Genomic DNA, 25,009 nt, shown 5'->3' on the forward strand with positions numbered 1-25,009 from the left:
ATTTATTAGTTCTATGCACTTGGACAAATTTGTAACTCTTAATTTTGCCCATATCAATATAGCATAATACTATCATTGGAATTACTTGTAAAAACAAAAGGAGTTATTATACAAAATTATTGTCAGATGCTATCAGTACAAGTAAAATATATTAGTTCCTCCATTATCTATTTTTAACTACATTTCTCTCTAATCTTTACATTAACTTACTTTTCTATTTTTCAAGTATACATATATGTGTGTATATATATAAGTATATATATAAGTGTATATATGTAAGTGTATATATATATATATAAAGGCAAAAAGGCAAGGTTTTATTTCATCTGCAAAATTTTCTCTGTGAAAGTTTGCAGGAATTAATTATAGCTGTTTATAATTTTACTTAAAATTTGTAATTATATAATTTTAATTGGAAATTATTGGAATGTGTAATTAAAATAAAAGTAATAATTTTAGCAGTTTACTAATTAAATTTCAGTGCATTGTCTCTTTTAGTTTATGTGATATTTAGCAAACTTTTTATTTAAAGGGTCAGATGGTAAATATTTTAGTCTTTGTGGGTCATATGCAACTCTATCACAACCACTCGATTCTGCCATTGTAGCGTGAAAGCAGTAACAGACAATAGTATGGTGTGACTGTGTTCCAAAAAAACCTTATTTCAAAAAACAGGCAAAAATGGCAGTAAGGTAAAACTGCACAACTATTAGAATAGCAAAAATGAAAATAAAAAAAAGCAATACCAAATGTTGGTTATGAAAACTCACTCATTTCAAATGGTACAGCCACTTTGGAAGACAGTTTGTCAGATTCTTACAAAACTAAATGTACTTTTACTATATCGTGCAGTAATCATGTTTTAACATATATGCTGAATTGATTTGAAAACTTACTTTCATCTACATGTGAATGTTTACAGAAACTTCATTCACGATTGCCGAAAATTGAGGGCAACCAAGATTTTATTAATAGATGAATGGATAAACAATTTGTAATACAGCCACATAGTGGAATATTATTCATCATTAAAAAGAAGTGAGGTATTAAGCCATCAAAAAACATAGACAAACTGTGAATTCATATTACTAAGTGAAAGAAGCCATTATGAAAAAAGCTACATGCTGGATATTCCCAATTATATGCCATTCTGCAGAAGGTAAAACTATAGTAAAAAAGAAAGGAAGGAGGGAATTGAATAGCTATATCATCAAAGATTTTTTAGCACATATCAAAACTATTCTGTATTATACTGTGTACTTGTGGATACATGACACTATGCAGTTTGCGAAACTCATAGAACTTAACAGCACAAGGAGCACGCCCTAATATATGTGATATAGTTTTGATATTTGTCCCCATGCAAATCTCATGTTGAATTGTAACCTCCAATGCTGGAAGTGGGCACTGGTGGGAGGTGTTTAAATCATAAGGGAAGATCCCTTATTGATTGATGCTATATTTTTGATAGTTAGTTCTTGTGAGATCTGGTCATTTAAGAGTGTATGGCACCTCCTTCCTCATTCTATCCCACTTGCTCCTACTTTCACCATATGACATACCTGCTCCCCTTTCACCTTCTACTATGATTGTAAGCCTCCTGAGGCCTCCCTGGAAGACTAGCAGATGCCAGCACCATGCTTCCTATAAAGCTGGTGGAACTGTGAGCCAAATAAACTTCTTTTCTTTATCAATTACCCACTCTCAGATATTTCTTTATAGCAATGCAGGAATGATCTCATACAATATGCAATTAAAAAATAATTTGGGAGGTCAAGAGATAACTGAATGCAATGCAAAATGTGACTAAATAATTTAACTATAATTATACAAAATAGCCTCTCTAAAAAGAGAGAAAAAGGTGCTGACCTAAGTTACTTTTGAAATCATTGATGTCCATAAGGACAGAAAAAAACTATGCATAAGCATTGTACCGTAGTTGACATATTTATTTCCAATGGGGATACAGGTTAACAACGCTAATGCCTTTATATATGTGTATGGGAACTGAACACTGAGTAAATGAATAGTTGAAGAGTGGAGCCAGGTTTTCAATTTTGGGAGTGAGAGTTTGTAGGTAACAAAAGGAAAGAGGCTGGAATGTTTCATGTGGTAACTGATTCAAGTTATAGACACAAATATTATGTCATATCATCTTTATAAATGATTACTTATAAATATAAATATATTTCCATATTTGTGAATATAATCAGGTTAATATACATGTATATTTCCTTGCTTATCAGCTAAGAAGACTTAGACGCAATGAGCCCCAGAAACAGTAAGTACCTATAATACTCAGATTTTGGTTTCTAATGTCATTCTCCAAAAATAGGAAGAAGTTCTTTTTAGAGAATCATTGTAGGACTGGTCCAGTAAGTATACAAGATAAGCCTGGAACATTTTGTCATTCAGAAAGTAAAAAAATGCTCAAAAACAAAACAACAACAAAAATAAGCGATTATGCCAAATGGTCCTGGGGGCCAACTGAAAGTGCTCCCAATGGCTAAAGCTGAAACAATTTGAAAAATAAGATAAATAGGCTAGTATTGGATTATAATCCAAAATACAAAATAAATATCCATGAGTTTATAGTTATAAATGCTGCAGAATAGACAAATCTCCTATGCAGAAAATTTCTAAATAATGTACCTGGGTATCTCGCCTTTAAGGAGGTAGAATATAACTCCACACTCCTTAAGTGTAAGCTGAGCATAGTGACCTCCTTCCAAAGAGTACAATATGAAAAGTGAGAGTGGTAGGAGAAGAGTAACTTTACAGTGGAGAAACCTGACAAACATTAACTCAAGTAAGTAGATCTAGGTTCACATCAACATCAAAACACTTGATATGATGAACATGGCAATTTATTTTGTGGTCTTTCTTCCAAAAACTGATGACACCAGTCTAATAATGAGAAAAACATTGAACAAATTGCAATTGAGGTGCAAAATTTCTTGCTGGTATTCCTCAAAACTGTCATAGTTACTAAAAACAAAGAAATTCAGAGAAAATGTCACAGTGACGTAGAGCCTAAGGAGACATGACCACTAAATCCAATGTCATGATTGAGTGAAATTCTGAAGCAGAAAGGAATTGGATAAGAACTAAGAAAATCTGAATAAAGTACAATCATTTCTTAATAATGTCTTTATATTGGTTAATGGGTTGTGACAAATTTATCATACTAATGTAAGATGTTAATAATAGTGAGAGTAGATGTAGATAATATGGGAACTGGCTGTAGAGTCCTTGTATTTTCTCTGCAAATATAAAGCTATTCTACTACATATATTTTTATAAATATATACATATATAAAAATATATATTTTTTGCATGTGTGTGTGTGTGTAATATGGGTAGCAGGGTGGATTTGATATGTCGATAATTTTCATATCCCTGATTTAAGGTATATTATTTCATTCTTCCAATTATTTAGATGGGCAACAAGCTAGATACCTGTTTCATAGCACCTTCAAGCCAGACATAAATGGTCATATATTCAGTATGAGAGAGACAGAGGCCCACCTCCCACACTTGTTTGAATCCATGGTTATGGACTGGTTTGTTTGAATCATGTGTTTTTATATATGGGTATATTTTCCTGTGTTTTTAAATAAGATATATAGATGAATATGTTGTTAAAGAAATTAAAATACTGTTTTGTTTGGACGGTATGGTGTAGTCAAGGAGAACAGTAACAGAGACCACAAGTTTCTACTTGTGTCATCTGTGTAATTTGACTTAGCACATCTGGGTCTTATTCTCATCTGTAAACCAAATTGTTGCAGTACATACTATCCAAGGTTGTTTAAATATTCTAAGACTGGCTTAGATGACTTAAATTAATTTTTGCATTATCCTTACATAGTATCCATGAAAAGACCAATTTACCTATTTCCTGTTGATTTTCAAATGGCAGGAAAACTAATTACTTCAATCAACAAATATGGTTTACTCTGCACATAACATTTGTTGGGAAGAAGAGAGCATCCAAAATCGGATGGTGGTTTGTCTGCACACAAACAGCCACCATCTTAGTACTGAAAGTCTTAGTGCTGCAGTGTTAAAAGTAAACCTTTAAGGCACAGGCTAGGTGATTGAAATATGGAGAAAAAGAGAAGATATTTAAAACATAGAAACATATATATGGAAATATGAAAATGATGGAAAAATGAAAAGTTACATATGTTTAACTGGAGTGATAGGAAAAAACATAGACATTATTATAGTTGAAGACAATGAATCAGTTGTGATTAATGCAGACAATTTCGATTTGGAATTAACTGAAAGGTACTTAAAATAAGAGAAATCAAAAAATAGATATTACCCATATTTGGAAGTCAAATGAGCTGTCTGGTCAATAGTTAAATATTGTAGGATTTATTGAGATAATAGAAATTGATAAGCACGGATGTAGATACACACACCTTTTAAAGTTAAGGAGAGGGTGTCTCTGGATTAATTAGAACACAAGTCTATTTTCTCAACTTCACCCTTAAAAGATCTATAGATTCATTTTATTTTCCATGTACCTCACATACAAATTTATGGCAGCTTTTATGATTTTTGTGATCTCCCCTAGTTATTAAAGAGCCCAGTTACCTTTTATCATAAACATAAGGCAGTATAATTTTATAAACTCCAAGCTAGGCTTTGAGATTAGGTGTCTACCCTCTCTAATTGGAAAAGTATACTTTGAGAAACAATGGCCCAAGCCCATGTCTGCTATTTCCCTGCCTTGTGTTTCTTCTCCTCTTTCCTTCTGCCTGCCTTCATCCTCTGCTTCCTTCTTGACAGAAGACAGTGGGAACTTGTTTACAGGAACATTATTTTTCTGCTGGTACCATCTTTGGGAGGTTACCTATGCAGCCACAATTTCTTTAGCTTTATAAAATTAATTTCTACTCTAATGCATAAACCCAAACTTACATCTCATAAATAGAAAAAAAAAACAGCAATATCTGCTGTTTTGTTGTTAATTAATAATTAACAATTATTATTTAAATATTAAAATTATTTAAATTAATTAAATTTATTAATTAATTTAAATTAAATTAAAAAATTAAATTAATTAAAATTAATTAAAAATATTAAAATAATTAATATATTAATAATTGTCACCAGTTTCAGAATGATTCCAGAGATATACTTCTTTAAGAAACCCATTGCTCTAAGTTTTTGCTTTTCTAGAACTTCTTGTCTCACCTTTATCTCGTTGCATACCTCCTTGCCTCTGCCTTGCTTCAATCTATATCTGGAAGAAAGTTCTTCCTTGTTGTTGCCAAAACAGAACTCATGATCATGTAAATTACTCATAATGAGTAATTGAAGATTACTAAATATATATGGAAATAACAAAGTGATTATGTTATATTTTATAATTATATATTTGTGTAAATATTACACATGTATATTTTATGTATATACATATACACACACACATATATATATATATATATACACACATACAAATATAACTATAATTAGCTCCATATTCAGTTCTGCCCTGGAAGTTCTCCATGTTTGCCTTTTCTCCTTGCACCTGGGATTATCATCATTAAACCAACACCTGTTTCCACATATTTCTTTTATTTTATTGGGGATTCTTTCTGATTTCATTACCACTACATCTCTCCCATAATTTTCATTTAAATTACAAAATTCACCCACTTTTTAAAGCAGAGTCATTTTTGGAATGTAAATCAGGTACTGCAACTTCTTTATTTTTAAATATTCCAGTGGCTTAGCATTATTCTCAGAATAAATTTCAACCTCTTTATGGTGACCTAAGTGATCCTTGCCTCTAGCTCTTGACTACACAGACATCTCAGCTGTTGGTCCCCGGCTGTTGGAAGTCCAGTTGCACTGGATCCCTTTGTGTTCTTCTAACTTCTAAGCCTCTTGCAGCTTCAGGGCCTTTATATTGGCTGCCACCTGTGCACAGTATGCTCTTCTGCAACTCCTCTGCTGGCTTGGGCCACGCACACTCTGTCTCAACTCTCAACCTCTGAAGAGGAAATTCCTGATCACATGTTCTAAAGAGGGCTTCTCCCACACTGTGTGATTTATTTAATTCATAGAACTTAACATAATATGTAATTAAGCTGTTATACATTTTTATCTGTTTTGTCTCAATATGTAAGCACTATTATAGCAAAATTCTTAATTATCATTTTACTACTGTTTTCATATCTGCTATATATATTCACTTAAAATCCAAACAAGAAAAGATGCAAGAATTGTCAGTAAACACTTGTATATCTTACATCTATATTCACCATGTGTTAATATTTTGAAATATGTGTGTATTAGGCAGGGTTCTCAAGAGGAACAGAGCTAATAGGATAGATATTCATATATATAAAGGGGAGTTTATTAAGTATTAACTCACATGATCAAAAGTCCCTTAATAGGCCATCTGCAAGCTGAGGAGCGAGGAAAGCCAGTCCGAGTCCTAAAACTAAAGAACTTAGAGTGTAATGTTCAAGGTCAGGAAGCATTCAGAATAGGATAAAAATGTAGGCTGGGAGGCTAGGCCAATCTAGTCTTTTCATGTTTTTCTGCCTGCTTTATATTCTAGCCGCACTGGCAGTTGATTAGATGATACCCACCCAGATGGTACCCACCGAGTGCCTTTCCCAGCCCAGTGATTCAAATGTTAATCTCCTTTGGCAACACCCTCACCACATACCCAGAATCAATATTTTGCATCCTTCAATCCAATCAAGTTGACACTTAGTATTAACCATCACAGTGTGCTTCTGCTTTCTGTCTATGAATACACATAAGCATATACCCATTACATTATTGGTATCCTTTGTTGCAAAATTGTAGACATCATCTTGTGTTACTTATTCAGTGTGTTTTTCTTCATAGGAATACAATGCAAATTATAATTCAGGACATTTAATATCAATATATATTACTTTTTAAATAATATATGGACAGCAATTTTAAATTTGCTGATACAAGACTATGCATTTCATATTATTGTTCTGTGTTTTTATTTTATTTTATTCTACATATGTTATATATTGATGTTTTGAAAGGTGCAGAACATCAGCAGGATGCACACACAAGCCACAGGGTTGGAGAAGATATTTGAAAAACGTATCTGATAAACACTGCTATCCAAATTGTACAAATAAATCTTAAAACTCAATGACAAGAAAATGAACGAACCAATTAACCAGTGGGCCAAAGACGTTAATAGTCACCTCACCACAGAAGATATACAGATAGCAAATAAGTATATGAAAAGATGTTCAACAGGATACATTATCAGAGAAATATAAATTAAAACAACAGTGAAGTAACACTACATGCATATTAGAATGGCCGAAGTCCAGAACACTGAAAACATAAAAAGCTGGTGAGGATTTTGAGAAACAGGATCTCTCAGCCATTGCATGTTGGAATGCAAAATAGTACGATTACTTTGGAAGATACTTTGGTTGTTTCTTACAAAACCAAACATAACTCTTACCATATGATCCAGCAATTGTAATTCTTGATATTTACCCAAAAGAGCTGAAAACTTATATTCACACAAAACACTATGCACAGATGCTTAAACCAGCTTTATTCATAATTATCAAAACATGGAAGCAGCCAAGATATCCGTCAGTAGGTGAATGAATAAATAAACTGAGGTACATCTAGAGCATAGAATATTATTTGGTGCTAAAAAGAAATGAGCTATCGAGCTATACACAGGACACGGAAGAAACTTAAATGCATATTACTAAATGAAAGAAGCCAATCTGCAAAGACTACATATTGTATGATTTTAAGTATATGACATTCTGCAAAAGGCAAAACTATGGAGAGAGTAAAAACATCAGTGGTTGCCAAGCGTTAAGGAGTAGAGAAGGAATGAATAGAGCACAGAAGATTTTCTAAGGCAGTGAAAATACTATATATGATGCTATAATGATGGATATTGTCCAACATTGGACAGATATGTAATTATATATTTGTTCACACCCATTCAATATTCAACACCAACAGTGAACTCTAACCTAGACTGTGGACTTTGGGTGATACTAATGTGTCAAAGTAAATTCATCACTTTTAACAAATGTACCACTCTGATTAATAATGGGAAAGACTGTACAAGTGTTGGGGGAGAAAATATACTTGGTATCTCTTTATCTTCCTCCCTCTCAATTTTGCTATGAATCAAAAACTGCTCTAAAGATGTAAGTCTTCAAAAACAAATAGAATAGTTGTTTTGTAAAATCTCCTGCTTGGTTTTGTTGATTTTTTTCAACTGATTAGATTTACATATTACATGTTCATCAGGAATACTACATAATTGGCAATGTGCTCTCACTGAATTGCATTAAGAAACATGGGATGCCAGATTGTCGCATTATTGGTGATATTAACTTTGATCACTTGATTTAGTTGATGTCTGCCAGATTCCTCCCCTGTGAAGTTAGTATTTTCTTCTTTGTAATTTATAAATAATTAGTGGCAAAATATTTTGAAGTGTTATAAATATCTCTGTCCTCTTTAAGCTTTCATCTAGTGATTTTAACAACTATTTTTCTAGTTACATTATTTCTTCTACATTTATTTGTTAACATTCTACTTTAAGAATGAGCCCTTCTCCCATTTTATGTATCTGTGTATTATACTGAATATGTTTGAATAAATTATTAGTTTTATACATATAAATGTATTCTTTACATGAGAGTAAGTTAGTTTTTCAAATGAAGAAAGTAACATGAAGCATGAAAATATGGCAGGGAAACAACCCAAGGTACAAAGCAGGTATAGAGACACAAGAAACTTAGCAAAGCTGGCAAAGAAAGTTTAACCAGCATAATAAATAGTCATGTTATTTAACTTAATCACATTTGAGGAGAATCCAGACTTCTAAGTTTCGTAAATGTTGGGGAGCACAAGTTTTCAGGGAAATTTCAGCTGGGTCAAATGTCATAGACTTTTAAAGGATAATGAGGTTATGAAAATAGTTACTTTACTTATGAAGTATAACTACTCTACATATGCAAAAGTAGATATGTGGATTTGTGGGCATGAAAATATATTTAAGGACATCATCAGCAGAATGAGTAATAAATAATTAAATCTATTAAATGTAGACCAATTCTCCAGGAGATAATGTGGTGAAGATAGAGGAAATGGTCATAGCTAACATAAGTGAAACAAGGTGAATTGTGTTTCTTTTAAGATGGAGAAATAAGAATGTATGTTATCAATTCCTAGGTGTCTGTAGTGGAAATGAAGAAGTAGAAGAGAAATGCAAAACCAAAGTCTTAAAATGTGATGTAATAAACAAACTGTACCTGACACAGTCCCAGTCCTCCAGTTACTTCAATCAAATTAGAAAGGGATTTGTAAAGCATTAAAATATCTAACAAAAAAGCTAGATATTTAAATAGCATATTGTAATTTAATCAATGTTTTCTTTCATGTATATAGCCATATTTAATTACCATAAATATGTAGTAAAGGGGATACTTTATTCTTATTTTACCTCTAAGGTTCCTAAGTTTCTTGTAGGTATAACCTATACCCTGTACATACAGAGGATTTGGAACTTTATTCCTATTCTAGGAGTTACGTATGTGCATGGGTTCGAGCGAAAGGAGAAATCTCGGATAATTTTGTATTTTAAATTGCCTTTTAAATATAGAAAATATTTCTGTTATTATAGAATGATGAAAAACACATTATGGAATTAGGATGCTATTGATGAAAGGTGCAGAGACAAGCATGTGCGTGGTGTATTGGAGGAAAAACAGGGTGACAGCGAGGCTCGGATGCTTCAGCCTCTTTTGTGTGTGCCCCCATGCTGGGTATACAGGACATGTCTCACACAGCCCTCATAACACTGCCTGGTCAGTCATCCTTCTGCAGCCTCCACCAGACCGTGCACTCTGCCAACAGGGGCTGTGTTCTTGTGTTCTTTTTTTTTTTTTTTTTTTTTTAATCTCTACTGCCTAACACAGTGCTTTGTACCCTATATGCATTTGTTGAGTAGATGATAGAAGCAAGAGATCAAGCTGAAAAAGTAATTTGAGGCAAGGGCAAAGTTTCAAGCTTTCAAAGTGATTATGTCAAAGAGTCACATACTTGCTGGTTGTCTTAATTTAAAAGGAGGCATTCATTTTAAACTTTATAAATTAGATCTATGGCTTGAGAATATATTTCCATCAAAATGTAAGTGAAATGTTCAGAACTGTGTCCCTGCGTATCTTAGAGGATTTTAGTGGATTAATAGGATGATGAATTTAGCTCAGTTTTGCTGGAATTCAATACTGACTGAACGTGGGGAAATGCAATATTTAAAATGATACCATGTTAGAGTATACTAGTGTAACTAATAATAATCTTGGAAGAAAAGAATTAGCTTTTGCTTTCTGATTATTTTGTAATAAAGAACCCAGCCAGTGTTAAAAAATAATAATTAAAAATTATGCTGGCCTTTTCAAAGGTGGGGATGAAAGGTGGGGAATTCTAATTGACCTTCCCCCCAAAATAACATTATGACTGATCTCTCTGTAAGGTAGAGACTTCAGTTTATTAGGAATTTCTGACTTGCACTGATAAAATTTAGAAATGCCTACCAAGGACTAGCATTCCAATCCATGGTAGGGGTAATGAAGAGGACAGGTAACATTTTAAGCAAAAATATACTTAGTCCTACCAGATGTGTTTTCTTAGCACTGTTGTACATCCCTGTGAAATTATACTGTGAGCTCTCCAAGGGTGAGATATTCCAATGCATCTAAATCAACACAAGCTGTTAAGAGTGTACTTAGGCGTTGAAGATGATTTAAGTAGCTACTTTGATTATATTAAATATATGTGAAGTCAATTACCTCTCTGTGATGAGAGAAAGGAAATGACATTGTAAATGGAATGCTTAGGTACTTTTAAAAATTAACATAGTCAAGTTCCTTCTAACAAAATATTTAATTTGACGTGCCTCTGGTGCAGATTTGAAGATCAATGAAAAAAAGTCCTATAATTGAAGAATAAAATGAGATACATAGGTATTTACAACTCCAATTAAAAATAACGAAATTTTTCAACCAACGATTAAAAATTGAATAACCAGTTAGTAACTAAAATGTTTTCAGAGTCAATTTAAACATGCATACATTACAATTTATGATAATATAATTCAAATATTAGTTGTAAGTTGTGTGTGACCAAAAATACTCTTTTGACTTATTAGCAGAAAATGTGAGCAGAATTATTTTTTTTGGTGACTGTGGGGTAGTCAAAATTCCAAAGATGTTGTTCCAAGATTCTCATCTGTTGGTTATTGAAGGAGACATTAATCCAGGTACTGCTGTGTTGGGACTCTGCAGATGGAAATAAGGCTGCTAGTTAGGGGATTTTAAGATAGGTAGGTTAGTCTTGATAATTCATATAGGTCCCAAACAATCATACAAACCCTTAAAGATGAGAAATGATGGGAGTAGAGTTAGAGAGATGTGGTCCAAGAGGGAGGCAGAGGAAAAGGTGATAATAATATCAGATAAATATGAAGCATGAGAAGGTTCCTATCCTCATTAATGGCATTGAATGGGGCCAGAAATCAGAAAATGCAGTCAGCTTCTAGAAGCTGAAAGTGAGCCCTGGCCAACAGTGAAAAAGAGAAATGGGGACCTCAGTCCTAGAATTGCAAAAATAAACAAACAAGAAAACAAAACACAAATTTTTCCAACAACTTGAATAATTCTGTTCATTAAGCATAGCCCTGCAGAAACACTGGTTTCAACTTTGTGAAACTCATTGAACATGTTATAGTGGGTAGCTAATCAGACAGGAACAGGGCAGGAGAGGGGCCCCCACACCCCACCTGGAATGTCAAGTAATAATCAGCTGATCGTCAGGCAGTTGTCACACTACTTCTCTAAAATAAGAACTGGTGGCAGTCAGTGCCAGGAAAAGGTAGTTTCCCAATAAATAAAAACACCTAAAACTGGTGATGGGCAGCTTCCCAATAAGATCTCAGGAATTGGGTATGTGGGGCTCGAGCATGCTCATTAAGAGGCAAAATGGTGCAGTTTAACTGTTATATGACCTTCCAGGGGCATTCCACCAGAAAAGGGAAGAATGCTTCAGGTGAGCATGCATACAACTCCAGTAAACACCCAGTCAAAGCCTTGGTTAAATAATCAGTTTCTCCAATTATGTCCTGTTACAAAAGAAAACAGATTCTTATTACACTTTTGCAAATAACCATATTGTCATAAGAATACTCACAAGCAGTTTCCAAATTCTGGAGAAATCAGGTAGAGAGAAACAAATATGCTCCACATTTTCTTATTTCATTTTATTTTAAGTTCCAGGGAATATGTACAGGATGTGCAGGTTTGTTACATAGGCAAACCTGTGCCATGGTGATTTGCTGCACCTATCAACCCATCACCTAGGTATTAAGCCTGCCATGTGTTAGCTATTTTTCTTGATGCTCTCCCTCCCCCTCCATCCCTGCACCCTGACAGGCCCAGTATTTGTTGTTCCCCTCCCTGTGTCTATGGGTTCACACTGTTCAGCTCCCATTTGTACGTGAGAACATGCAGTGTTTGTTTTTATTTTCCTGCATTAGTTTGCTGATGATAATGGCTTCCAGCTCCATCCATGTCCCTGCAAAGGACATGATCTCATTCCTTTTTATGGCTGCATCGTATGCCATGATGTATATCTACCACATTTTCTTAATCCAGTCTATCATTGATGGGCATTTGGGTTGATTCCATGTCTTTGCTATTGTGAATAATGCTGCAGTGAACATACATGTGCATATCTCTTTATAATGGAATGATTTATATTCCTTTGGGTATATACTCAATAATGGGATTGTTGGGTCAAATGGCATTTCTGGTCCTAGGTCTTTAAGGAATAGCCACACTGTCTTCCACGATGGTTGAACTAATTTACATTTTTACCAACAGTGTAAAAGTGTTACTATTTCTCTGCAGCCTCACCAGCATCTGTTGTTGTTGTTGTTGTTTTTGACTTTTTAATAATTGCCATTCTGAATGGTGTGAGATGGTTTTTTGTTTTTGTTTTTGAGACAGAGTCTACTCTGTCGCCCAGGCTCGAGTGCAGCGGCGTGATTTTGGCTCACTGCAACCTCCGCCTCATGGGTTCAAGTGATTCTCCTGCCTCAGCCTCCCAAGTAGCTAGGATTACAAGTGCCCACCACCACTCCTGGCTACATTTCGTATTTTGTTTGTTTGTTTGTTTTTTGAGATGGAGTCTTACTCTGTTGCCCAGGCTGGAGTGCAGTGGCACGATCTCAGCTCACTGCAAGCTCTGCCTCCCGGGTTCTTGCCATTCTTCTGCCTCAGCTCCTGAGTAGCTGGGACTACAGGTGCCCGCCACCACACCCAGCTAACTTTATTGTATTTTTAGTAGAGACGAGGTTTCACCATGTTAGCCAGGATGGTCTTGATCTCCTGACCTCATGATCCACCTGCCTCGGCCTTCCAAAGTGTTGGGATTACAGGCGTGAGCCACTGCACCCCACCTTCACTGTGGTTTTGATTTGCATTTCTTTAATGATCAGTGATGTTGAGTTTTTTGTCATATGTTTGTTGGCCACATAAATGTTCTCTTTGAGAAGTGTCTGTTCATATTCTTTGCCCACTTATTTATGGGGTTGTTTGTTGGTTTCTTGTAAATTTCTTTAAGTTCCTTGTAGAATCTGGATATTAGACCTTTGTCAGATGGATAGATTGCAAAAAAATTTCTTCCATTCTGATGGTTGTCTGTTTGCTCTGATGATAGTTTCATTTGCTGGCTTCTCATTTTCTTTACATGAGTATATTTTACTCAATTGTTAAAAGCTATAAATAGCTCAAAAGAAAAGTCTCCCCTTGATTTCAGGCCATGAAACTCCATATGCTCTTCATTGAGGGATACTATCTTCTCAATAGTCAAGAGTCACCCTTCTACAGGAGACCCCTAAACTACCTGTCAGAGGGACATGACAGGTGAAATTCTGCCTCTGTCTCCCTTGGACGTAGCCGAATGCTGCTTTCACCAATCCATGGAGCCAACCCTGCCCTAACAGCTAGCAAGAGACCAAGACCCATAGAACCACCACCACCACCCCTCTGTCAGCAGGAAGGAGTTACAGAAGACTGACCTTCCATTTTCCCCAAAGAATTGTGATTTTGTATTCTTGAAGGGGGAAAGATTACAGTGGGTAGCTGGTTCAGACAAGAACAGGGCAGGAAAGGGCCTCCACACCCCACCAGGACTGTCAGGTGACCATCAGGTGATGGACAGGCAATTGTCACACTGCCTCTCTAAAATAATAATTGGTTGCAGCCAGTGCCGGTGAAAGGCAGTTTCCTAATAGATAACAACACCTGAAACTGGTGATTGGAAGCTTCCTGATAAGATCTCAGGAGCTGGGAAAGTGAGCTAGACCATGCTCATTAAGAGGCAAAATGGCAGAGTTTAACTGGTATATGACCTTCTGTGGGCATTCCATTGGAAAAGGGGAGAATGCCTTAGATGAGCATGCGTATAACTCCAGTAAACACACTGTGATGCTTACCTCCTAAGTGCTAGCAGGCTACCGCACATGTGGGCAGCTCACCCTAAGAGAAGAATCAAGGGAAATGAGATGCAAGATGCCAGAAGTAGGCCAGCATATAAAAATCTAAATTAAGGCCGGGCGGGGTGGCTCACACCTGTAATCCAGCACTTTGGGAGGCCGAGGCAGGAGAATCACGAGGTCAGGAGTTCGAGACCAGCCTGGCCAACATGGTGAAACTCTGTCTCTACTAAAAATACAAAAATTAGCTGGCTGTGTTGGTGGGCACCTGTAATCCCAGCTACTCGGGAGGCTGAGGCAGGAGAATTGCTTGAACCAGAAGGCAGAGGTTGCAGTGAGCCGAGATCGCGCCATTGCACTCCAGCCTGGGCAACAAGAGTGAAACTCCATCTCAAAAAAAAAAAAAAGATATATATATGCATATATATATATATACACACACACATATGTATACATATGTGTATATATATATGTGTGTATGTATATATATATGTGTGTGTGTGTATATATATTTAATATTTAATATATATATATTTAATATATATATATTAAATATATATATAAATATATATATAATATATATATTAAATATATATAATATATATTTAATATATAAATATTTATATATATATATAAATTAAAAGATCCAGCCTGACACTTGTCCTTCAAGTCGCCCACTTGGGCCCCTTCCTTTTTTTCTTGCTTAAAGCTTTTCAGTAAACTTTCACTCCTGCTCTAAAACTAGCTTTGTTCTCTTCTTCTGCCTTATGCCGCTCAGTCAAATTCTTTCTTCTGAGGAGGCAAGAATTGTGGTTACTGCAGACTAGTACAGATTTACCACCTGTAAAGAAACACCCCTGGGCTTCTGACCTGAAGAAACTGTGAGAAAATATATTTGTCATGTTCTAAGTTGCTAGATTTCTGGTGATTTGTTATGGCAACAATAGAAAACGAATGCAGTTACTGTTTTATTCACAAAGAGAGGTTAATATTATAACACTTATTTCTTAGGACAAATATAGAAACTACAATATGACGTCTGTCATATTCACTCCTATGTCAGGGAGTTAATTTCTTGTGTAATGTCCTTTTGAGAACATTCAATTGATGTTCTCATATGCCATACATTTTAACATCATTCTTTCTGAGAAACATTTACTAATTTCAAAATGTTCTCTAATACTTTTACTGTTTAGAGAAGATATGAGAGACCAGATGACTCTTAACATTTTAGATTTAACCAATTATGACACTTGGCATCAGCTGGTGGTTGTAAAATCTACAATTTTAGAGTACAGTGTAGAATAATGAGTTGCACCATGTTAGAATATTGTTTCAGTCTATTGGCCTGCTGTAACAAAATACCACAAAGTGGGTGGCTTATAAACAACAGAAATTGATGAGGCCGTATCCGAGGGGAAATAAGTTGAGCTTCTGAAAAGAGATACACTCTCCTCTACTTGACTGATTGTTAAGATATGTGCCTGAGTTGTCATCATATAGAGCTTGACAATGGAGACAATCCCAGAGAGGCGGAGCCAACCCCAGAGAGGCAAAGCCAATGTGTGCGTCCTGGTAACATTGTTTGCAACAATCGAAGAACATAAAAAATTACAAAAGAAGACCAGCAAAATTATCTAACAATAGAAGAGCATCACGACAAATTCTCCTGCCAGGTAATCCTTAATGATGCAAGATTTAATGTCAATTATCATTTCACAGAAAAACCTTTTTGAAGAGAAAGATAAAATTTAATTCATACCCATTGATTAAATTCAAGAGGAGATGATTGTTCAGATAAAACAATTGGAAAAATATGAATTTTCTAAAGTACATGGAACCAATATGAGGAGCTCAGTCAGAAAACCCTGACGCCACCTCTGACCAGAAGATGAAATGGAAAGGACTGGACTGCCTCTGTTTCTCCCTTTCTCTTTCAGGTCTCGCAGGACTACTTAAGAACTTGATCTGTTATCATCTGGGCTAAAGCAGTTTAAGCCTCCAGAAAAAGTTTCTTCTATAGGGTGAGAGAAGAAATGGGAAAGCTCATTTCAATGTGGAATTAAAGACATGAATCATCTCACAATTTCAAACCTTGCATTTAGCATGGAGAGTGTGTGTCCCCAGAAAAGTTCTGAGGCAGCAATTTAATTGCTATCTAGATAAAAGAACTGGAAGAAGTAACACAGAGGGAAGTAACAGTGAAGGATTCTCCTTGGTAGAAAGGACATAATACCCAACACACAGATACTTTGGGCGGTGTAAGAAGTGTCTCTATTCAATCATTAGGTTTGCCTGAGATGTGTCAACTTCAAGAAAGTGAGAGAAACTCAGTTCTGTCTGATGTGGAGGAATAAGTTTTATTTGATTGAATTCCGGAGTTTTGTCTCATTGCATTACAATTTTAACCATTTTCCTGTGTACTTTTAGAATTGGTGGAGTGTCTGCCAGGGAACAACTCAGTGTGGCAGCATTACAATACTGTTGAAGCAATCCTTTTGAACACTTTAGTTCATTTCCCCTCAGTATTTAATGAAAATGAATGGTAGGAAAACAGTAACAGTAATTTATTAATATAAACGATTAATTGCATAGGTCTCATAATCATAACACTATTGAGCCAAAGATGGGGCATATTTAGGCTGTGAAAACAGCATATCTTTCACTGCATTACCTTTAGAGTGAATAATTATATATTCAACTATGAAATAAAGAAACAAACTTTAAAACCATGAGTCTGGAAAACAATAAAAATTTTAAAAATTAAAAAAATAAAAGAAAATTATTTCTCACAGTTTTGGAGGCAGGAAAGTCTAAGATCAAGGCCCTGGTGAATTTGGTGTCTGGTAAGGGCCTATGTTCTAGCTCAGAGCCAGTGCCATCTTGTCACAGCCTCACATAGTGGAAAGAGCAAAAGTCTCTCTGGGGTCTGTTTTATAAGGGCACTAATCCCATTCATGAGGGCTCTGCCCTCATGACCCTGCCTAAGTACCTTCCAAAGGTCCCACCTCCTATGACTTTGGGGTTAGGAATTCAATATACACATTTTGGGGACCTTAAACATTTTTAACATAACAAATATGTAAGGAACAAGAAACATTTTCATAATGTATGCCCCATAAATATGACAGAAACAAAGTTACTAAAAACAGGGAGTTTTCATTAAGTGTCTAACTGTTATCTGTTTGTTTTAAATTGGACAATAAGGATTTTAGCAACAGAGACCTGGATTAGACTCTGAGATCTTCTGTTTACCACTGAGTGACATTGGATAAGATGCCAAACCTTTTTGGGATGCAGCTTTCTCGTTTGTAAAATGAAGAATGATAGTAGCTCCTTTCCTAGATTGTCAGAAGGATTAATTAAGATAATGATTATAAAGTGATAAGCACTATGCCCACCACACAGTAACCCATGCTGGAAGAATAAATTATAACAATCATCATCATTACTACCTACTTTGTAAAATCCCCTTAATCTATGCAAGTCTGTTTTCTTGCTGCTTTTCTTTTTACTATTGCCATTTTATATAGTTTGATAGTTTTACACAATTATATATACCACAGAGATAGAATTTTTTAATTTACCTCCTTTTACTTCTGGTTTTGCTTTATATTTTACCTAAATTGTTTACGAAACAATGTACCTTCCAGTTCCCAATTGCTGAGAGGACAGGATAATTCTAATTGTTTGTTGTAATAAACTCTGTGATAAACATCTGTGAACATATGCCATTTTTTATCATATAGCATTGCTAACTTTTGAAGTTATAACCTTAAGTTAAATTTCTAGGAGTAGTATTCATGTCTTTTAAAATATAATATGTGATTGCTTTCACACTGGTGAGGTAATGTTGCTGAACACCTCCCTCAACTATGTATGTTGTAATTTACACTTTCCCTAAGTATCAGAAGCCTTGTCAGTTTTATATGAGTTCGCTTAACCTTTGTAATTCCTATATAAAGTTTATATTATCAATATAAACATTAGATTATTTGTAATGTTCTTATAAATATTTACATTCTACGTAATATTATAAACATTGCATAATCATATATGTGATTTTTCTATTTTTATTTTCTGAATTTCTTTCCTTCTGTTCAAGTTTTACAGTTTAGTGTAATCCACTTAGGATATCTTTTTCTCTGTGATTTTTTAAATTATTTACAATTTGGGCTAATTGTAACTGTCACAATAATAATCCAATTTGATTTCAATTATTTTTCTGCTCATTCTTCCACTTCTATCCTGTGTCTATGTGACTCTCTATATCAGTCCTGTCAAATTGAACTTGTTTTGGTGACACAAATAGTCTATATTTATACTGTCCAACACAGTAATTGCTAGTCAAACAGAGCTATTGAGCACTTGAAATGAGACTAATAGGACTGTTTTTAAACCCTTGATCTTAACAAGAATATTTACAGTACATAAAAATATGTGATTTTTACTTTATTGATACCAATGACATGATTTATTTCCTCCTTCAGGATAGGAAAAATTGTTACATAGAACTGCTCACATCTCAAATTCTACACCTGTGCATAAATGGGTTAAGTTTATATTGACCAATACAATTCTACATTTCCCTTTATTTATCCGTCATTTATTGGAACATACAAGAGGCCTTCTATTGTCCTATGTAAGATGAATGCTGTCTTCTATTTATTGGATATATGCTGCTTTACACTTATCACTACGTATATGCTTTATAATTGTAAATATGTATTTTTACATATGTGTTTGTGTATATATATCCATGTAGATATTTACACTGATATATGTATACATATAGATACATATATACGTGTGACGTGTGTGTGTGTGTGTGTGTGTGTGTGTGTGTAGGCATACCTCAGAGATATTTGAGTTCAGTTTCAGACTGAAGTGTGCCTATATGTATTTCTAACTTTTTAAGTAAAGAAAGGTACATACAGAACACTCTTAACAATTCAGATTTTTCAGAAAAAGAAGCAATACAGATATTCCAGAAAAAAATATTTTATTAAAAAGAGTTGTTCTGAAGTAGGCATCATGCAAAATTTCTAGAATGAAAGAGAATCCATCTATGTATACTCCAAGGAGGTGAAACAAATATTCCAACAGGTGAGCAATCTGCACACTCATTTGCCTTATCTCACCAAATGAAACCTCTGAATAACCCTACTAATTACAATGAATCAATAATCAGACACAGTAAGATAAATACTCAATAGGAAAGAAATTCCATCATTAAAACTAAGAGTCTCTCTACTTCCACTCTTGTCTTTAAATCAAGAGGGCCTTAAAGTTCTCCTCAGTTTAACTAGACTTTAGACAAGCTTCTTCCTAACTAGGTGCCTGACCTCCTTTTTCCTAGAGTGTTTACTTTAGAAAACTTGTACATTCTATTTTTTTGCCCCTTTGATATGTAAATCTTTTAAAAAGCCTCTTTCCAGCTTTACAACCGAGGAAGGTCCTTCTGAAGTTGCTGAGGGTTATTCCATTGAAATGTAACCATCAAGGGAAATAGCATATATACATATATATGTGTGTATATATATATATGTACATATATGTGTGTGTATATATATATATGTACATATATATATATCCCTTGATATATATATACACACATATATGTATATATACATATATATGAGATATATATCATATATATCATATATCTCATATATATCATATATATATCATATATATCTCATATATATCATATATATGATATATATATGATATGATATATCTCATATATGATATATCTCATGATATGATATATCTCATATATATCATATATCTCATATATATCATATATATCATATATATAATATATATATATATATATATGATATATATATATAAAGAATTCTCCGTTTTCCTTTGGGTAGGGCCAATAAGAAAAACTAGGGGGCCTTGGCATCCTCCAACCCTTATCTACTACCTATCACACCTCTGTCTTTAAAAAACTATCCAGCCTTTTGTATTAGTGGAAGCTGAGCTTAGATTGAGTTCTGGCCTCTCCCTATTATTTTGAATAAACTCTTTTTTGCCTGCTTAATTTTTCAGGGGAATTTCTGCTTGGTAATCTTTTTTTTTTTAATCTACTTGCAGTATACAGTCAGCATAATCACTTTACAGCCTGAGTCAGATCATGGTTCTCTTCTACTCAAGACCTTCAGTGGTTTACCTTTCATTCACAGTGAAAGCTGAAGTCTGTACATGGCCCTATTGGACAAGGCCTCTGCAGTCCCTGTGTTTAAACTCATATACTTTCTACCCAAATCAGGTTCTCCTCCAGTGGTAGCATCATTCATGCAGTTTTGTAAGGACAAATCTAGGAGTTACCCTTGAAAACCCCTTTCCCTGAATTCCCAATAGTCAGTCATTCATCAAATGCTGCCACTTTTACCTCCTGATCCCACTCAAAGCTGTCCTTGTTTCTTTCCACTCACTGTTACCCTCTTGTATAAGCTACATTGTCTCCTGCCTCAACTACTGCATTAGCTTTCTACTGTTCTTTGAATACTAGCTACTTTTCTGCTCTAAACTCTTCAAGGTTAACAAGGTGTGAGAGTAATGGGACTAAAACTTTGCAAATAGAAATCTGATCATACCATACCCATGTGTAAACTCCTTTTGTAGTTTTCCATTGATTTTTAAATATTTTTTAAATTCTAGAATGTGGCTTCTAATGTCCCCATGTACGATGTGACCTGTGATTATCCATCCTTCTTTCCACAGGCTGTCCTTTGTCTTCTTGTTCCAGCTCATATCCAGGCCCTTGAATTTACTGGAACACTATCTCTCTCCCTACCTCCAAACACTTATATATCCTTCTCCTAGTGGCCTCTTAACTGGCTAATTTCTAATTATCTTTGTTTTCTCTGCTCAAATATAACTTCCCCAGAACATCATCCCTGTCTTCTACTAGGTTAGACTCATTAACTATTTCTTTTTATAGTCACTATCTTTCATAGTACTGTCTACAAACTATCCCACATCGCAATGGTAATTTTTTGGTAATTAATTAATATCCATCTCTTCCATTAGACTATAAACACCAGGAGAAAAGTTATTGTGTCTATTTTAGTAGGCATTATGTCCCACAGTAGGTGCTTAAATACTTATTGAATAAATTCATACCTATCAATTTCTACTTAAAAAATTCAAACTAAGGAGCCTAACACTTAATCTCGGTCAGTTTGGGTTTTTTTTTTTTTTAAATCTCTTTCTTTCCTGTATTGCATCTCTCTTATGGGAAGTTTTACATTATATTAAGACATTGGCAGGAGGTGTCACCTCTGGCTCTCTTTGCTCTCCACTTAAACCGAAAAGCTCCTATTCCTTCTATCTGTTTGTTACTGAACTAATCAAACTGGCATTTACTGAGTCAGCTCTCACCATAAGGTTTCTTCAGCGATAGCCGGTCTATCACTTAAAGACATGAGGACATTGCTGCTAATTTTGGGCTCTGTTGCAGCACAAATACCACTGACAGTTGTACTTTCTGCTAAATATCATTATGCAACTATCCGATTCCTAGGATTTTCTCAGCTCCCCAGGGCTTCCCTGGAAAATGGACCATTGGCTCCTGTTTTTCAAGAACTATCATCTCAATTTTATGTCATGTCAGGGTAATCATTTCCTGGTTTCTAAGGGGACGCTCTTGGCTGTCTTTCTCTAGACAAATGAATTTAATTGAGAGGGCAGTCAGCTCTCCATTTCTGAGGGTTCATGCAGATACGGAGGGCCCACTAAAGGCCATGAACATCAGCAGATTTTGGTATGATAGAGTGAGAGTCTCCTGGAACTATCTCCCACAGATACTGCGGGAAGACTATAACTGTTTCTATAATATCGTTTTGTCTTCAAAGACTCCTAGCATAATATCTATGGTGAAGACTAGAAAGCTGCTTTATATTCCTTGTCAATAGCTTCTCTGGTGAAATGAAACCGAGAAAGGGAAAAGACCACATGGTTAAAAGGCAGGGGAGTGGTGGGCAGGTTGTATGTAGTGCAAAACAAATAATAATGAAAGAAAAAAATTTCATCCAGCTACCTACTTATACTAAATGCTAGACAACATATGGTGTTAAAACATTTTAGTTCTAGAAAAAAAAATCCACATGCAATAATTTTAAAATGTTAAACAAAGATTATAGGAGGCCATTATTGTATTTGTTTGTTCCCCTTCATATTCAGAGGGGTTTGAATTAACTACCTGCACCAGGCCTCCATAGACCAGATCAAACCAAAATGAAATCACTCATGCTAAGCGAAGCAGATAAATCCCCCAACAAACCAGTTTTTCCTAAAAAGCAGGAGATTCACAGCAACCAATTAGAACCACTCCAACTGAGTTAGCTTAATGAGTGACTTCTCTGCTTTAACTCTTAAAAGAAGAGTGACCTGTAGTAACCCGATGTTAACCAACCTGCTTTTTAAAAATTTTGTTTTCTTCTTCCCACCTTACAAAAACCAACTGTTCTGTCATGCCCAGTGGAATAATCTTTCTATTTTATAGAGTGAGGTATTGCCCAATTCTACAACTGCAAAGAAAAGCCAATTAGGTCTTTAATTTCTTTTAATTTTATCTTTTCAATATTATTTAATAGGTAGTTTAAAATTTTTCTTTAAAGTAAAAAGAAATTGGGCTGGGCGTGGTGGCTCACGCCTGTAATCCCAGCACTTTGGGAGGCCGGGGCGGGCAGATCACGAGGTCAGGAGATTGAGACCATCCTGGCTAGCATGGTGAAACCCCGTTTCTACTAAAACTACAAAAAATTAGCGGGGCGTGGTGGCGGGCGCCTGTAATCCCAGCTACTCGGGAGGCTGAGGCAGGAGAATGGCGTGAACCCGGGAGGCGGAGCTTGCAGTGAGCCGATATCGCGCCACTGCACTCCAGCCTGGGTGACAGAGCAAGATTCTGTCTAAAAAAAAAAAAAAAAGAAAACAAAGAAATTTGTTCTTTGGATTTAGTAGTTTTCTAACAGGCACACCTAAACATAAAGCCTAAAAAGTGGTGGTAACTGTGCTTTGAGCTGTCTTTCTGTTTTTCTAACATAGACTTATATTTACATTTTAGCAAACTACTGCTTTACTTTTTAGAAAAATCACTGTAATGGAACTCTTCTGCAAAGAAAAATAAAAAATTCTATTAGGAAAAGCAGAGTTTCAAGAAAATAAAGACTTAAATTGCTCCGCAGAACAATGTAAAAAGTTTTCTTCATTGAAGAAGGAATTTGGTTTTGGCAATGTATACATTATTTGTCCAGTGTTATCCAGAGAAAAGCTGGAGTAGCCACCGGACAATCGCAGTTAGCTAGCTCATTCCTGATGAGAATTGAAAGGGAAACGCAATTGTGTAAAACTCAAAAAACTCAGTCTGTGGGGCTATTCATGCTGACTGCTTCAGGCTCTCTAAATAAGACCCAAAAGAAAGATGATACATTTATTTTCAGAGTTGTAAAGTATGCCCCAGCTGGCAGACAAAATGAACTCTTGTGATTTACGGAGACACCTAAACTTAAAAGCAGAATCAGGCAGCCACAGCAAGATAGGAGAGTGGTCACATGCCCTGCGTGCTTTGAAAATGCTTTTGTTCTCAGAAAGGTGTTGTAAAAGTTAACACAAGACCGCCTTTTCTACAGTCGAGCCAAACCAGTTCCTGTGGTTGCTGAGATAGACTGCAGCTGGAAATTCCCCAGCTGAACAACAGACCACCTGCCATAAACTAACTGACCACCTGAAGCCAGCCAGGTAAGGGAGACTGGTGCTTTGGGACTTAAAGGTTATCCAGTCAAAACTTCCTCACTCCCCTCCTCTGCCCTCTGTTTTTTGCCGTTCTAATTTCCTACTCTGCCACCTTTCCTACTCTCTGACCTCTTCCTGGAGCATAATGCCACTTTGCAATGAAGGCTGCGTCTCCCCAATCTGCAGACTGCTTTTAGAAAATGAAGTTCTCTGGCTCAGCATGGTGGCTCACACCTGCAACCACGGCACTTTGGGAGGCCAAGTAGGGGTGGATTACTTGAGGTCAAGAGTTCAAAACCAGCCTGGCCAACATAGTGAAACCTTGTCTTTAGTAAACACACACACACACAAACACACACACACACACACACACACACACACACACACATTAGCCAGGTAGTGTGGCACGCGCCTGTAGTCCCAGCTACTTGGGAGGCTGAGGCAAGATAATCGCTTGAACCCGGGAGGCGGAGGTTCCAGTGAGCCAAGATCGTGCCACTGCACTCCAGCCTGAGCCACAGACAGAGACTCCGTCTCAAAAAAAAAAAAAAAAAAAAGCAAAAATTAGCTAGGTGTGGTGGCTCATGCCTGTAATCTCAACTACTCAGGAGGCTGAGGCATGAGAATCACTTGAACCTGGGAGGCAGAGGTTGCAGTGAGCTGGAATGGTGCCACTGCACTCCAGCCTGTAGTCCCAGCTAC

The 25,009-nt window shown here is 35.6% G+C and overlaps 1 long non-coding RNA gene across 1 annotated transcript in view; it reads left to right on the forward strand.

Moving 5' to 3' along the window:
• Window positions 1-25,009, forward strand: part of LOC129526231 (uncharacterized) — a 182,815-nt gene that overhangs the window by 153,928 nt on the left and 3,878 nt on the right. Inside the window, exons 3-4 of the long non-coding RNA XR_008670828.1 lie at window positions 2,247-2,281; window positions 24,205-24,313. This is a non-coding gene — a long non-coding RNA (uncharacterized lncRNA). The remainder of the gene's footprint in view (window positions 1-2,246; window positions 2,282-24,204; window positions 24,314-25,009) is intronic.

This window comes from Gorilla gorilla, chromosome 14, assembly GCF_029281585.2.
Source record: "Gorilla gorilla gorilla isolate KB3781 chromosome 14, NHGRI_mGorGor1-v2.1_pri, whole genome shotgun sequence".
NCBI lineage: Eukaryota > Metazoa > Chordata > Mammalia > Primates > Hominidae > Gorilla > Gorilla gorilla.